Source organism: Nannobrachium achirus, assembly GCF_963921795.1.
Source record: "Nannobrachium achirus genome assembly, chromosome: 5".
NCBI classification, from domain to species: Eukaryota; Metazoa; Chordata; class Actinopteri; order Myctophiformes; family Myctophidae; genus Nannobrachium; species Nannobrachium achirus.
Window position 1 is genome coordinate 46,927,370 of NC_137814.1, and position 16,541 is coordinate 46,943,910.

The 16,541-nt window shown below is 43.0% G+C and overlaps 1 protein-coding gene across 13 annotated transcripts in view; it reads right to left on the reverse strand.

Moving 5' to 3' along the window:
- mbnl1 (muscleblind-like splicing regulator 1) overlaps window positions 1-15,072 on the reverse strand; it is a 93,910-nt gene extending 78,838 nt beyond the window's left edge. For 12 of the 13 annotated variants that reach the window (XM_080726410.1, XM_080726409.1, XM_080726408.1 and 9 more), the window contains exons 1-3: window positions 14,962-15,072; window positions 10,441-10,695; window positions 9,665-9,795 (exon numbers count right to left, since the gene is read on the reverse strand). The gene's annotated coding sequence lies outside the window, so the exon portion shown is untranslated. The remainder of the gene's footprint in view (window positions 1-9,664; window positions 9,796-10,440; window positions 10,696-14,961) is intronic. The other variant, XM_080726411.1, reaches the window with a different exon arrangement.
- Between the last annotated feature and the right edge of the window lie 1,469 nt (window positions 15,073-16,541).

A 16,541-nucleotide genomic window follows, 5' to 3' on the forward strand; every position in this document is an offset into this window, starting at 1 on the left:
TGCAAAAAACGCTCCATTCTCATTGAAATGCATTGGCGGATTCCACTCTAGGTAAGTTTTTTTTTCAAAATTTTTTTTTGGACCTCCAGAAATGTATTAGGCATGATCGCGATCGCGAAATTGCATGTTTAACCCCCATACCAACCCATTCTTTCAAACATGGCAGCCATGTTTGTTTACATCTGAAGAAAACATAATGGCTGATAAATCATGAATGCCTGAACGGATTTCCAAGCAGATTTTTTTGTTTGAAAGCTGTGAACAGCATCTACACACGTGGTGCATCATCTAGGCATGGGCGTGCACTTTTTACACACTTGCACAATTACATGGAAGTCTATGGTAACCATGGCAACGCGAGACATTGAAGAGAAAAAATCATTGCAACATAAGTGTTAAGTACAATTTTGAGGTACTTTTACTTTACTGGGTATTTTCAATTTTCAGTACTTTTACACTCCGCTACACTTATTTGAGAACTTTAGTTACTAGTTACTTTATAGATTTGGATTGCTATTACAAAAAATATATTACTGTACAGTAACAGTCCTATATACATCTCGGCCATTTGAAAATAGGTGATCTACAAGCTCAGATCTGCTATTTCAAAAGATTTTTTAATATTGTGATATATATATTTTTTTAATATTTAAAATTGTGAAATGAGACATTCTGCATTATGATTACTTCTGTACTTTACTGTAAGTATATTTTGATACCAATAACTTTGTACTTATATTCAAGTACATTTTGAGTTCCTGAGACATTCACTTGTAACAAGTACCTTTTCACATCATTTCTTCTTATTGAGTTATACTGAGTTAAAGGAGTAGTTCACCCAAATAAATAATAGTGACTCCTCCCACATACATGAATATCGGCTTAGAAATGCGACAAAAACAAAGAAATAGAGAGAGAGAGAGAGAGAGAGAGAGAGAGAGAGAGAGAGAGAGAGAGAGAGAGAGAGAGTATGGGACCCAGTGGGGATAGTTGCGAAAATCTGAAAAAATCAACCCGGGTCCAAAAATATATACGAAATGGGCAGCAGTGTGCAAACATGATTGACTTAAAGTGAGGTTGATTTTTTTATTTACGTGCTCCAAAATTCGCTCCTGCAGTATATTCGTCCGAAAAAAACGCAGCAGTGTGCAACGACCTTAAAAAGTAATTTGGGTTATCCCTTTAAGTTCCCATTGTTCAAACAAGAGGAAAATGTATCCATGTCTTTATCTCCAGCAGGTTAGACTATAATTGTCTTCTCTCAAGTCTCTTCCAACAAGGATATCAGACAGCTAACAGCCCATTGAAAATGCAGCTCTCTAGACTTCTAACTAGATCTGAGAAAGCTGGACACATTACTCCAATTCTCAGATCTCTTCACTGGGTTATAGATACACACATAGAATTGATAATTACGGCATGGTATCCTCTATAAGACGGTGAGTGAGTGAGTGAATGAGTGAGTGAGTGAGTGAGTGAGTGAGTGAGTGAGAGAGAGAGAGAGAGAGAGAGAGAGAGAGAGTGTGTGTGTGTACTAGAGCTAGCATTTGTTTTTAGGTTTTTTAGAACTTTGATTATATTGTGTTTTTTTTCTAGATAGATATCCATTGGCACTTGTTATATTGCTGTTGATGTACTGACATATTATCTTGTGATGTTTTGTATCTGCTTATTGTAAGTCGCTTTGGATTAAAAGCGTCTGCTAAATGCCTAAACTGTAAACTGTAAACTGTAGAGCAGGGTTCCCCAATTAGTTTTCCCCAAGGGCCGAATTATGTCTAGGGTACCAAGCTGAGGGCCACAACATTGCAGGGGGCGACGATGGCGTTCCCACTACTCCAGCGACAGTTCAGATATCGTCATTGTCGGGTGAAAATCTTGTGTCCAAAACCGTTTGTTTTGCATTTATCATTTTAAAAAATGATTTAAACTAGTGAAAACAGCCGATCTACAAGCACACAACGCCTCGCATCGTTGTGTGCTTGACGTAGATCTGCTGTTTTCACTACTTTTGTGCGACGGCCTTGTATGATGAAGCAGGGCTTTACTTTGCGAAAGAACGTACACATTTGGAGATACAAGGTTTCCACCCGACAACAACGATATACTAGTGTTGTTGCTGCTCTTATACCACCATTATTACTGGGGTTGGTGGGGGCCAGACAGTAGCCCCCCGCGGGCCGCAAATGGCCCGTGGGCCGCCTATTGGGGAACCATGGTGTAAGAGTGTGCGTGCGTGCGTGCGTGCATGCACGCGCGCGTGTGTGCGTGTCTGTCTGTGTGTGTGTCTGTCTGAAGCTAATCTCGCAAACCACTGGACCCATCGGACCCACCCATGAACATTTTTCACATTTTGTGAATTCATAATCTCAAATCCACCATCCATTTTTGGTCAACACTGAAGTAATCAACTGGACCTTGGAGTTCAACAGGGAAGACAAGCCGTTATTACGCCCCCAATGTTCATCAAATATTGATCGTCTTTAAATCACTCAATGGTTTTTAGGGCCAAATGAGCTCGCCTTGCCTTGGCCCTTGCCTTAAAAAATGAATTGAAATACACGGGAGATCAATATTTCTAGCTCATTTTCCAGCAGTGTGCAGCGCTGTGCATGCAGCGCTCACCAAATGCAGAGCTGGTGATAAGTCAGCTCAAATTCACACAGCTCGCCCTCCTTAAACCCTGGGTGACAACGTGAGCCCCGGCTTACACTTCACCTCGAAACGTCTCTCCACGCAATAAAAGAACACGGCGTGCTTCTGAAATTAAACCAAATAAATAAATAAAGGTGTCAAACTGAGTCAAGGGAATTTTGGTTTCGAGTAGACAGTAAAACACAATCGGTGCCGAGTTCGATCCGTTTTTACATCGAGCGTACAGAGAGAGAGAGAGAGAGAGAGAGAGAGAGAGAGAGAGAGAGAGAGAGAGAGAGAGAGAGAGAGAGAGAGAGGTCGAGATCACCTCCTGTGGAAGTAAGCCAGCTGGGCACAAAGATGGCTGTGTTTTAGATTAGTGCAGATACAATTCCGCATGACTACTGGCAGGGGCGTCACCACGTCACAAGGGGGGGAAAGTGGGACTGAGTTACTAGGGCCCAAGGTGGAGGGGCCTTGATTATTTTATACTTTAGCTATTGAAAAATAGCAGATATACAAGCTCACAGCGCGGCACCGAGTGCCGCGCTGCGAGCTTGTAGATCTGCTATTTTTGAAAAGGCGTGAAAATGTGTGCAAATCTTTGAATATACTATGTACTTTTTAAGCAAACTTTTGTAACTCAAATTTTGCTTCTGGGGGGTCCCTGGAACTAAATATTTTGAGATGGGGGTCCGTGGCCAAATACATATCAATTTGGAGGTCCTTCACATGAAAATATTTGAGCACCACTGACATAGAAACTTAGGCTTTTCAAAAAACCTTAGAAGGATTTGAAATATTTTCAATAGTTAAAGCACAAGATGTGAGTGAATCCTTGTGCCCAGGGCCCAGAATTTGGTGCAACACCCATGACTACCGGTGTGGTGGGGGTCAGGGTTAGGCGGGGTGGGGGGGCAGGTCACTGTGACCCCCCCAAAAACCTGCTTTGACCCCTAAACGGAAGAAACAAGGAGATTGATGTTTCTCTCCGGGCTCCAATGGGAGACACACAAACAACACACCCAAAGATCTGGGCTCGCTGTGAAACTCAGACATTGACGTGGAATTTCCCCTCTTTTTTACGCTGCCTGACTGACATCACACCAGTGCTTCTCTTTCTTGCTCTCTCTCTCTCTCTCTCTCTCTTTCTTGCCAGACCTTATTTCCTACTCATAGTAACTCATCTTTTGATACCTCCGTGCTTCTAGCGTCTCTTCACTCTCTCTCAACATTTCCCTTTCTTGATATGGCTGCATGTATTCTCCCCTAACGAACCACAACCGCCGGTCTATTTGTCACCGACCACAGCGCTGTATTAGTTTAGTCTAATTAAGGGCATGAATGAGTGTACTGAAAAGCTTCACATTTACCAGATGGTTTAGTCGTTTCGGCTTCATAAGTGTGTCATTCCATATATTTTATGATTAAATGTTAAAACAGAAGCCACTTTTATAGGGAACATATTTTATGGAATAAAAAAAAAAAAATCTCAAGTAAAGTTTGTCATGTTTTTACTCTACTTTACTCGTTGCTCGCCTCGTCCCCGGTCGATATGATGGCAGCGTGACAGTCAGGGACGTGCTGGGCCCCTGATTCAGCCCGGGAAAAAGAGTTGGAGAGGCCCTCATTGCGTGCTATAGAGAGAGATCTCTCTCTATAGCGCTACTGCTACTCAAAGATTTGCCATTTCATGACAAGTGACAACTTAAGCCAGTGGGCCAATTACATGAGTTATATTTCGTCGTTGTCAGGTGGAAACACAACGCCTCGCACCGCGAGGCGTTGTGTGCTTGTAGATCTGCTGTTTTCACTACTTTTGTGCGACGGCCTTGTATGATGAAGCAGGGCTTTGCTTTGCGAAAAAAATTATAAATTTGAAACTTGGACATACGAGGTTTCTGCCCGACAGTGACGATTTACTTTGTTGGCCGCCCAGCCCCCAAAATGGAACGAAGGCCGACATTTAATTTATTTATTTTTCCTAATGGCCGGGAATGAACCGGCCGTTCGGGAGTTGTCCCGCTTTTCCCAATGGCCAGCACGTCCCTGGTGACAGTTGTTCTAGAAAAAGACCAGTGATCTCACTGGGCTGTGTTTCGGTATGAGAGGAGAGCTTGCAACAGGACGTGTTGAGAAAAAAGAAAAACTGTTTTCGAAACCAGCAGGCGGTCACACAGATGAACGTTAACTGATAGAGAACAGGAAGAGGTGTGTGTGTGTGTGTGTGTGTGTGTGTGTGTGTGTGTGTGTGTGTGTGTGTATAGATGGGGCAGTGTGGTTGAAAAAAGCACCTCAGTGACCTAAAAAAAGAATACAAAAAATCTCGCTTCATGAGGAAGCTGAGAAAATTCTAGAACAGACTCTCCAAAATATAGCCAACTGTCACTTTGATCTCATCGACGACTCGTTGTGTTTAACCCCACACTAACATGGCCAGCCGTGTCTAACCTCCCCTCTCTTTTAGCCCCTTGAAAGTCCTCCGTCTCACCCTCTCCCTCTCGGTTATATTCTTTCTCCGACTTCCTTGGTTGAAGAAACAAAAGTCTCTCTACCCTAAGCTCTCCCTATAGTCTCAGCGTTTGACTATTTCCCAGCCTTCTGCAAATGACACTGGCTGGCTGATGTGAACTCTCACTCTACTGAGGAAATGTCCCAGAGCCTTTATGAGCCAAGCGCTGACGGCCCATCTATCACCAAGGCCACAGATACACATTACACTCCCATTACAGACCATCACAGTAACAACAGTACGCAGCCTCGCAGTAAGGCCCCGAAGCAACAACAACCGCAGGAGAGGAGCTATATTCAACGTCAGCCATTTTACAAACAGTTTGTGTTGGCGCTCGCAGAGTGACACAGCAGAATCAAGGGTAGGGGGTGTTTACTAACTACACGTACGGTAAAATGGCCACTGAACGTGTCATAACTCTGCTCGGTTCCACGCAGAGTGGCGATTAATCACGTTTTTTAAGCTCAAATTATTTCCAGCTGAGCGTAGAGAAATTATAAAATGAGTTTAAGTTGTGGTTGCATATAGGTAAACGAAGCCAGCCAAGTACAAGAAAAGATTTAAGAATGTTAAGTAATAATATAAAAATGCAATTGAATTATAAATGTGACCAATGTTACATTTAAAAAATAAACCTTTAAAAAGAAAAATCTTTTGTAGACTACATCATGCTTCAAGCGCACTTCTTTTGTAGTTTACCAGAATTTGCCGGTAGTTGTGTGTGTGAGTCCTTGAAGCCTACTGTGTGGCTCGTCACTGAACGTTTTCCACTTTGATGCCGTGGAGGGAAGCAGGTGCTATTGAAGCTGTCAAGTTTGAAATACGGAGGGAGGAAATAGCATGCTGTATTGTCCCCGTCTGACACCGGTGCATGCGTGTGTGCCTGTTTCTCAGTGTTCACGCTTAGAGCTTATCTTGTAGATAAAATGGAAAATGGATGGAAACACCCTGAGCAAAGAGGCCTTTCACTTGAGTTTCTGCCCTCGAGCCGTCTGCACAGCTACTGTGTGCCGGTCAAATATAAAAGATCAAATATACTCACACGAGCACATGCTCATATCTTTCACCACAAGGCACAAGTTTACGGCCGTGCACCACAACATTCCATACGGTGGCTTTACAATTGCATAAAAAGGTAAACAATCATTTTTGTATGTCGAAAAAGCGAGTGCAACAACGTCGTTCAAATCTCTCGATTAAACGTGTGATCAACAACAGGAAAACACTCAATAACTATTGACATACAGTAACGACTATGAGTTGTTTCAACACGTTTTAGCTATTTGATTAGTAAGTAATTTCAGAGACATGTCTTACCTGGGGTGTCTGTCTAGCACTGACGTGCCACTGGGACAGACAGAGCTACTTCAACACAGGTCACGTTGCTGCAATGCATTGTGGGTGAAACAAACATCTTGATCTCTCTGTAACTTCCGCTAACCGAACCCTCCCTCCCCTTTTCTTCTCAAAACAGCGCCATTCGCTCGGCAACGGCCATATCAGAAGTGCGGTCGGGTTGACAGCGAGTCATCACTGTGCAACACTGAGTCGCCATGGCAACGACTCCTAATCTCATTTGCATCTCCTGGCTTAGTTGCATTATCTGCTGTTGCCAAATATGGTGAGCCCTTATATGTCCTGCCCCCTTTACTGTTTCTCCATTCTTGTTTGTCACTTCCGCTTTCCTTCCATTCTCAAAACATTGCGCATGCTTGTGAGTGTGTGTGTGTGTGTGTGTGTGTGTGTGTGTGTGTGTGTGTGTGTGTGTGTGTGTGTGTGTTGCAGGCACACATGCCACTTGCAGTCTATACAGTATGTGTGGAAAAGGGCAGTGATGGAAAAAGTACTTTTTTTTTTTTACTTACGTAAAAGTATCAATTCTGCAGTGTAGACATACTCTGTTACAAGTAAAAGATGCGACACGTTGTGAGCTTGTAGATCGGCTATTTTCAAACAGCCTAGATATAAAATATGGCTAAAGTGGTTTATGTATGTTTTATAATATAATAATTTATATCTGCAAAGTAACTAGTAACTAAAGTTTTCAAATAATTGTAGTGGAGTAAAAGTACAATATTATATTAGGATCCGAGATGTGGTGGACATGTAGAAGTAAAAGTACTGGAAATTGGAGATACTCAAGTAAAGCACAAATTGCTCAAAACTGTACTTAAGTAACAGTGCTTGAGTAAATGTACTTAGTTACTTCACACCACTGGAAAAGGGGAAGAGGTTGTGACATCTGACCAGTTCGCAGCCTGCCTCTCAGATAAGCGGTGAAACGGTTAAGTGAAACAGGAAGTGTGCCTCGGCTACCGTGGAGAGAGCCTGCGAAAGGGGAAGGGCATTAGGGTTATCCTAACCCCCCCTGCCAGGTGCACTGTTCAAGGGTTCTCAGTCAGTGTTGGCAGATTTTCACAAGAGCAGGCACATGCACACCTAGACATCAAAGGGGGCTTGAGCCCCTGCCTTTTTATGTGTCTGTAAAAAGTGCCCTCTCCAGACCACAAATGCAGTTTTTACTATGGTGAAAGAAATGCAAATGCCCTCTTTCCATGCCATACCTGAAGGCAGCATTCAAGAGAATTGCCTTGTCCAAACTCTCCTGAACTTGAATGCAGCATCTTATGTTGAAAGAATTGATAATCCTTAGTTCAGTGTGGTATCAAGCACCGAAAATAGCACAACGCGTTATGAGCTTGGAGGTCTGCTATTTTCAATATTTTCACAAAAAGGCCCATTCAGCCCCTGCCTCTCTAACATTCTCTGCACGTCCCTACGCAAGATAAACAAGCGGTCAGGTCAACGGAAACTGCGAGACCCAAAATAAGCGACCAGGACACACAGAACTATTTGAAAATAACCGATCCACTTGTAGATCGGTTATTTTCAGACGAATCTTGATAAAAGGGAAGTGAAATATTTGGAATACACAAATCTTCTATGGGAGGTCCTGGCACAAGTTATTTTCAGATGGGGGTCCGCGGCCAAATACATACTAGTAAGACGCCTCAGGGCAACAATCTGGCCAGTGATGTATATCGAACCAGTTACCCATATATGGAGACCCCTGCATGATAGTCAACAATGTGATGACTATGACACGGACAAGCTGTGACATTTCTCAGAGTAAACTGCGACCTTCGGTCGCAATTAATTTGGGGGTACTTGACATGAAAACCACTGATTCAAACAACATTAGGAAGGAAGCCCAAATAAGCAACTCCACTTGAGAAAAAAGTGTAGAAAAAAATCACACTTGTGTGAACTGAGCGGTGGAGGCTGCGTGAGTGTGTGTGTGTGTGTGTGTGTGCGTGCGTGCGTGCGTGCGTGTGTATGTGTGTGTGTGAATGTGAGTGTGACTGGCCTGAGGCTGAAGAACAGCGCCCCTCCCTTAACATGTGTGGTCAGAAAAGGTACTGCAGGCTTGAGGCTACATACAGACACGGACGGCCGGACGGCCGGACGGACGCATACCCACACACACGGCCACGTATAGGAGACGGTGTGACCACCGCTCAAAAAATGCAACCAGCAACTACCAATATTTAACAAGCGACTTTACAGTAAAACAAGCCCAAAAGTCACTTATAATCAGTGGTGGAAAAAGTACTCACATTTGTCATTTAAGAGCTTGTAGATCAGCTATTTCCAAATGGCCGGAATGTATATAAGGCTGAAGTGGTTAATGTATGTTCTGTAATATCAAAAATCTACAAAGTAACTACAATTTAAGCATTTAGCAGACGCTCTTAATCCAGAGTGACTTACAGTAAGCAAGGTAAATACATCAGTACATCAACATCAATACATCAAATGGAAAGAAATAGTAGGCAAATATAAGAAGAACAGGTAGACCAAGCACCTATTCGGTAAAAAACGTCCTAACAAATTATAGCATAAAGAATGTAAAATGCTACTAGTAACTAAAGTTTACAAATAATTGTAATGTGGTAAAAGTACACTATGCTTCTCAGATGTTGTGGAGTAGAAGTAAAAGTACCACACACACACACACACACACACACACACACACACACACACACACACACACACACAGTACTGTACTTCAGTACACTTTTGAGGTATTTGTACTTTACTTGAGTATATCCAATTTCCAATACTTTTACTTCTACTCCACTACATCTTGGATTCACATATTGTACTTTTACTCCACTACATTTATTTGAACACTTTAGTTATTAGTTACTTTGCAGGTGTAAATTATAATATAACATACATTAACCACTTTAGCCCTATTTTATACCTAGGCTGTTTGAAAATAGCCGATCTACAAGCCCACAACGCGCCGCGACGCGTTGAGAGCTTGTAGATCTGCTATTTTCAAACATTTAGTACTTTTGGTACTTTAAGTACATTTTGATGCCAATAATTTCATACTTTTACTCAAGTACATTTTGAATTCTGGACATTTACTTGTAACGGAGTACATCTACAGTGCAGTATTGATACTTTTAAAAATACAAATGTGAGTACTTTTTCCATCTCTGCACACACCTTAGTTCCTCTTCAGTAGGGCTGGTGTCTCCTCCTCCTCTCCTCCCCTTCGGTGCCACGTCAGTCAAACTGTCACTGGTAGGTTGAGACGGGCTCCCTGGAGCCCAGACTCAGCAGCACTCAGCACCTGTCTGCCACCGCCAGCACAGAGGCAGAGAGAGAGAGAGAGACAGTCAATCACCAAAGACAGGACAGGACAGGGATCAGGATGGGAAAATCAAAATCAATCAATCAATCAGAACAGAACGGCGTACAAAGATAACACCAAGAGGGCGTTAGATATGGTGAATCAAAATGATGTACGCCATTTTCAACTCTGCACACGGTGTGCGATGCTGTTTCCTTAAGCCTTGTGCGATAAAATGTTCAAAAACGGCCGCCTACAAGCTCTCAAGGCATCATATCACAACAGTGATATGATGTTTAGTCTATGCCCCCAACAGGTCACCAGGTTGAAAAAGTGGTTAACCACTTAAACCCCAGCTTCCAAATTCAGGGAGGGAACGTTGGTCCAAAAATAGACGATCAACAATCTCACAACACATCACGTTGCAACGCACCTTAAGCTTGTAGATCGGCTATTTTTGGCAAAGAGATTTCGTGTAGGAAGCGAAAAAACCGCAGAAAACAAAAACGGTACATTTGCAACTGAGATCCGTTTCACTAAGAACAGAGGGTTTAAGTGGTTGATGAATCGCGTTGAGTGTCAAGGTTGCTCATCCTCTTCGCCTTTTCACCGTACGAAGCGATGCCGTCTCTCTGACTCTCTAACGTACCGTAACAGCCGGGTAAAGAGCTGTGAAGCCGCAGCAGAGGCCCCCAAGTGATGGCCCGGCCTTCGCTCCTCCAGGCTGCAGGGCTGCCCGGGGCTCAGGGGACTGAAATTCAATGGAACTGGCCCCAATTTAGCCTCCCTTCCTTCCAGGGCTGCCAAGAACCCGAGTGAGACTCCTTCCCTTTTCTAGGGCTCTCCGGACACTGCGGCTGGCCAGCGCCACAACAACACGCCTTAGCCTGCAACCCCGAAAGAACTGTGGACAGATAGAGACACACAGAGATATGTGGGGGGGGCAATGATTAAAGTTAGGAGGGAATGCCAGAGTAAATCACCACATGAGAAATATAGAGCCATTGTTAGCCTTAAGTCTGCCATCTATGTCATGTAGATCTAAAAATCATAGCTTTGTACTACATAGGTGGACTTCCTTTAACGTTTTTTCTACGTCACATGAAACAATATCAAGCACATCTCAAAAATGTAACCACATGAACCCTAGCATCCCTAACCTGGGGCAAATATAGCAGATGAACAAGTGTTGCAACATGACACTAGGCCTGTCACAATTATTACATAATCGTCTGATCGCAATTATTTGACATAATCGCAATTATTTTGTCATAATCGATTCCGATTCGATGTTGAAAAATGTTCATATATTTTCAAACATTTTCAAAAATAGTGGAAATAGCAGATCTACAAGCTCACAACACGCCGCATCGCGATGCGTTGTGAGCTTGTAGATCGGCTATTTCCACTATCGATGTTCTTTTTAAAGTTGTCAAATGTGTCAGTAATTTCTTTGTATATTGAGGTTATGTGTCATATCTGCCAAGTGCAACTTCAAAGCCTAAAAGCATTTTAAGCCAAACAGAAAAGTAATAGTCAACGACAAAAACACAATTAAATCGTTAATCGCAATTATTTGAGTGACATTTAATCATAACCATGACAGCCCTTACATGAACCCTAGCGTCCCTAATCTGGGCGAATATAGCAGATGAACAAGTGTCGCAACATGACACGTTGTGAGCTTGAAGATCGACACAGACCCCCACCCCGTACATGTACAGAGCCCTGGGTGACTCCGGTCAACGAAGTATGTAGGGTTTAAGGGATTAGTCTTGTCATGGGACGATTGGGACGTGTCAGTTCATTGATAATGAATATCAACCCGAGGGACACACAACAGACACACCGCAGTGCTATAAATGAGTCAGACACTGGTGTCACAACAGCCTCACAATATCACACCATTAATTAGCTGTGAAGAATACCGGTATACTGATTAGAGAGCCCATTATTACACTAGCCACTCATCCTCGGCTGACACAATGCCATGTTATGTTAAACACCCTGGCACCCAAACTAGATGTAATGCTGCTCAACTACCAGTGGGGTCAAGTCTCCACTATGGGTTGGGATCCGGAACAGGAGGAAACGGATCCCAACCTCGAGGTTTCCGGAACCAGTTTATCACACTGTCAGAGCTGGAATGTGGACTTTCGTGTTTGCGATACCATTTCAATACCGGTGGTTCACAGACTTTCAAGGACCACCATGACTCTGAGAGTGTACAATGATGGTCCATTTGGTTCTATTTGCACACTCTCAGAGTTACAAACCTGTAATTGTCCCTTTAAGGCGTATATATATATATATATATATATATATATCGTCGTTGTCGGGTGGAAACCTTGTATGTCCAAGACTGTTAGTTTTGTATTTATCATTTTAAAAATGAACTAAACTAGTGAAAATAGCCGTGCCGTCGCGGTGCGAGGCGTTGTGTGCTTGTAGATCGTCTGTTTTCACTACTTTTGTGCGACAGCCTTGTATGATGAAGCAGGGCTTTACTTGGTGAAAAAACATACAGATTTGAAACTTGGAGATACGAGGTTTCTGCCTGACAGTGACGATATATATATATTTTTTTATCTTTCTGTCTCTTTCTGTTTTCACAAAAGATTTCTTTGAAGAAAAAGCTCCTTTTGCACACCTACAGAGGGACAGGTGCGTCGGTATAATGAACATGAAAACTAGAAGAAAGGGGGAGTTCCGCACACTGTCTTCACTTACAACACTTCGGTCACTCGGACCTTCATCAGGCATCGCCTGATGCTGATTCTAAAATTGCGAAAATAGCGTTGCGTCACATGACGTCACGTCGTTGTGAGCTTGATCGGCTATCTTCAAGCAACAAAGTGGTATGCTGTAAGTATAAAATAAGGCTTACGTGGTTCATTTGAACAGAGAGAGAGAGAGAGAGAGAGAGGGGGATAGAGAAGGACAGAAAGAGGATTATTTAAATTGTCTGTTTAATTCTGTATCTTAGAAAGGAAACCATTAAGTCAAAATGTAATTATCACTCACAAACCACTTGATTCAATTCTTTGCCTCATGAAAACAAATCAGATTAAGATGCTTCACTGCAACATTAGTGACACTTAAATTGAAAACTGCATTCAGAAAGCATTTCCTTCGCAGAGTAAAAGAGTAAAGCCAGCTACGCAACCAAGCAGCAAGCTGATGAATAATATGAGACATATCACAGCCCAGGTGTTTTAAATAAGTGGATTAGAGGAGGATTACTTCCTATTGTTTCTGTCGCCTTCCCTCCCACCCCCTGCATTTCAAACTACTGGTGTGACCCTACATTTCTTATTTAAGGGCGGTGATCATAAACCATAGTAAGAACACAGAATAGGATTATCCACGGTAGCGTGCTTAAGTCTCATCTTCTGCCCCCACCGCCAGCCCCCATGTGGAATCTACGCAATGTGTCTGCCATGTTATCATAACCCAATGGGATGGCCCCGACAAAGCCCCAGTCACACTCACACACAATCCCATTAGCTAGCCAGTGATCCCCCTATTCTGACCACCCTGCATAGGGAAATTTCAAGAAGTAATCTCTTTTGCCAGTGTAATGCACGCAACTAAATTATGGAACGTGATTTACTTTCCGTCCGAGAGCCGCACATTTACATTTTCAGTGAACTCTGCTGACTCGTGGATTCTTCGGGTCAGAGTCGGCCTCTTTAACAACAGTTATGACACCTTAAGCCCTGCTTATTCTTTTCAAACAATGTGTAGCTGACCTCCACGGCCACGCTGCGTTAATCCAGCCGGTCCTCCACCCCTCGTGTGTGCACAGTGCAAACCTGATGTATATGTCACAGTTAGTTTGAGATTCAGTTAGATTGAGAACAGGAGCGCTCGTTGTGCGGCGCGGGGCGGAGCAAGCGGTCGCTTTGATCCACAACAATGACAACGACACAACGTAGCGTCAGCAGGATAGCGCCTCACCCCACGGAGGTTATGGTTAGGGTTAGGGTTAGGTTTATGCATAGTTTTACTGAGGTTAGGGTTAGGGTTAGGTTTATGCATAGTTTTACTGAGGTTAGGGTTAGGGTTAGGCATAGTAAGCTAATGGCTAAACACAGATGAGATAGGCTAGTACTGTAGATACACAAAGAGTCGTGGCAGACCAGTGATGTCACCGACTGCACAAGTGAATGGCTGTTGTCGCCATTGTGTGGTCAATATGCAGAATTACACAGGTGTGTTGATAAGTAACTATCAAAGTGAATTGATCCAGGTGGTGGTAGGGGTGTGTGGTGAACTACAAAACTCTTACCCCAATCTAACTGAGTTACCCAAACTAACTGTAACATATATATACTGTATATCAGCGAGAGTCTTCAGGCACGGGACGATATAGACAAAATCAAATATACTTTTTTGGACCAAAACCCAAATTATTGTATAGCTAAAATAGCAGATCTACAACAACACTCACATGTAGCATGTAGATTAGGGGTTCCCAAATTTTTCAGGTCGAGAGAAAGATTAGACGTTTGCCCGGGAACCCAAACTAATGAAAATAGCAGATCTACAAGCTCACAACACGTCTCTTGGTGCCTGCCACGTTGCGAGCCTGTATGTAGATCATCTATTTTCACTACTTCTTCATTATTTTCATTTTATTTTTATTTAAGACGTTTCTTACATTTGTTTGTTTGTAATGTAAATGTTTAAAAAAAAAAAGATTGTGGGAAAAGAAAATGGCATTTTTCACATGAGTCGTGACCCATACAAATTGGTCTGCGGCCCACAAATGGGTCCCGACCCACTGTTTGGGAAACGGTGATTTAGATCATCTATTTTAGCTATTTTAGAACGTTTTTGAACTTTTGCTAAATGTTAGAAAATAGGACTTAAGGAAAAAAATAGGAAAGATGAAGACTTATGCCATATCACTAGCCTGGTTCCAGCCCATAGACCCGCCCACTCTCAAAGTGGACTTCAGGTGAGTCTGATACCATATCACGACAATATCTAAAATCCCAGAGGATATCTCATACAGTATCACGATATCAATATAATATTGCCCGACCCGAAGCCACCATCATCAGCTCAGCAGCCATCATTGACATGATATGCAGTAACATAAAAACATCTGGGGCTAGCAAGCTAGGGGCTTGAAACAACATCAATAAAACATGAAATTACAGACCTATCAACAGTGATCCCCGCTATGTTGAAGTTGGACGGGTTGTCGAGGGCTCGTTTGAGATGAAAGCGCATTGATCCTGCGCGGCACACACACACACTGCATTGGTAATGGTTATAGGCGGCTAAACTACGCGCCAGGAAAGCGGGGTGGGTCATTTTGGGCCATGTTGACTTTAGCCCTGCATCACTAGCCCTGGTAAACATCAGTCAGGGCAATGGCAAAGGCTGAGTGACAGCTGCAAAGCACACAAGATACGTTTGTTGCCTTCTGCATAGCTTTACCATAATAGGGAAAATATAGTCAGGGGCAGGCCTGCTATTCACAAATTCCAATGTTATAGACAGAGGATTTGAGATTCCATACGCCTTACGCCGCTTCCTTTACGCTCCCTACACACATACAGTAGGAGGAGTTGAACATATTTGGCCATGTCACCGGTGATGTGTATCTAGTCCATATACTTAACTGTACCACAGTTATGGTTCGTGTTGCCGTAAGGCACCGTTTCCCAAACAGTGGGTCACAGACACATTTGTATAGGTCATGACACGAGTAAAAATCACATTTTCTTTTTCTACATTTCAAAAAAAAAAAATATATATATATATACCGTATATTTCAAACAATTTTTGGGGGGGCTTTTATGCCTTTATTGACAGGACAGTAGAGTGGGGACTAGAGATGGGGAGTGACTAGCAGCAAAGGTCATCGGGAACGACGGGACTCGAACCCTCGACACGCTGTCAGGCATCAGAGCCCATGTGGCATGCGCCTGGACCGCCAGGCCATCGGGCACCCCAAAATATGTTATTTTCTATATATTTTTTTAAAATAATATTATACATTTTAAATCAAACAAACAAATGAAAGAAATCGCATAAATGAAAAATAATAATTAGTCGATCTACAAGCCCACAATGCGGTGCGAAGCGACACGTAGTGCACTTGTAGATCTGCTGTTTTCACTAGTTTGGGTCCTGGGCAAACGTCTAATTTATCTTTTGGACCCACTGCTGTAAGGTGCGTCATGGGGGGTAGCGTAAACTACGGAAGAGCAACAAGCCATCAAACATGACACTTGATAAAGGGAAAAATTATAAATAAATAAAAACAATTCCACGAAGCAGAAGACTATCCCACTTAGTAACCTAGCAACTGGTGAACTCAACACTGCATCGACTGTAATGCTAAAACTAGCTAAGCCGAGCCGCAGACATAATTATATCTCTCCCCGAACCAATCACATAAGGCCTTGAGCCATAAATAACAGACTGCTCCCCTACAGAGCTGCAGTCTGCACTGAAAAGTCAACAAACACTTTCTCCGGTAGCAAGCATTAGCTCACTATTGGATTCCCCTTGCACAGAGGAAGACGTAGCACAGTGGGGGGGGGAGAGAGAGAAAGAGTAAGAAGAGAGGTTATGGGGGGGGAGAGAGAGAGAGAGAGAGAGAGAGAGAGAGAGAGAGAGAGAGAGAGAGAGAGAATGAAAAGAGGGAGTAAAACAGAGAGAAATGTAGCCTATGATTACTGGGTCATAATGAGAGCTGCTGGATAGGACTGTGGCTATGAGGTATGTCAT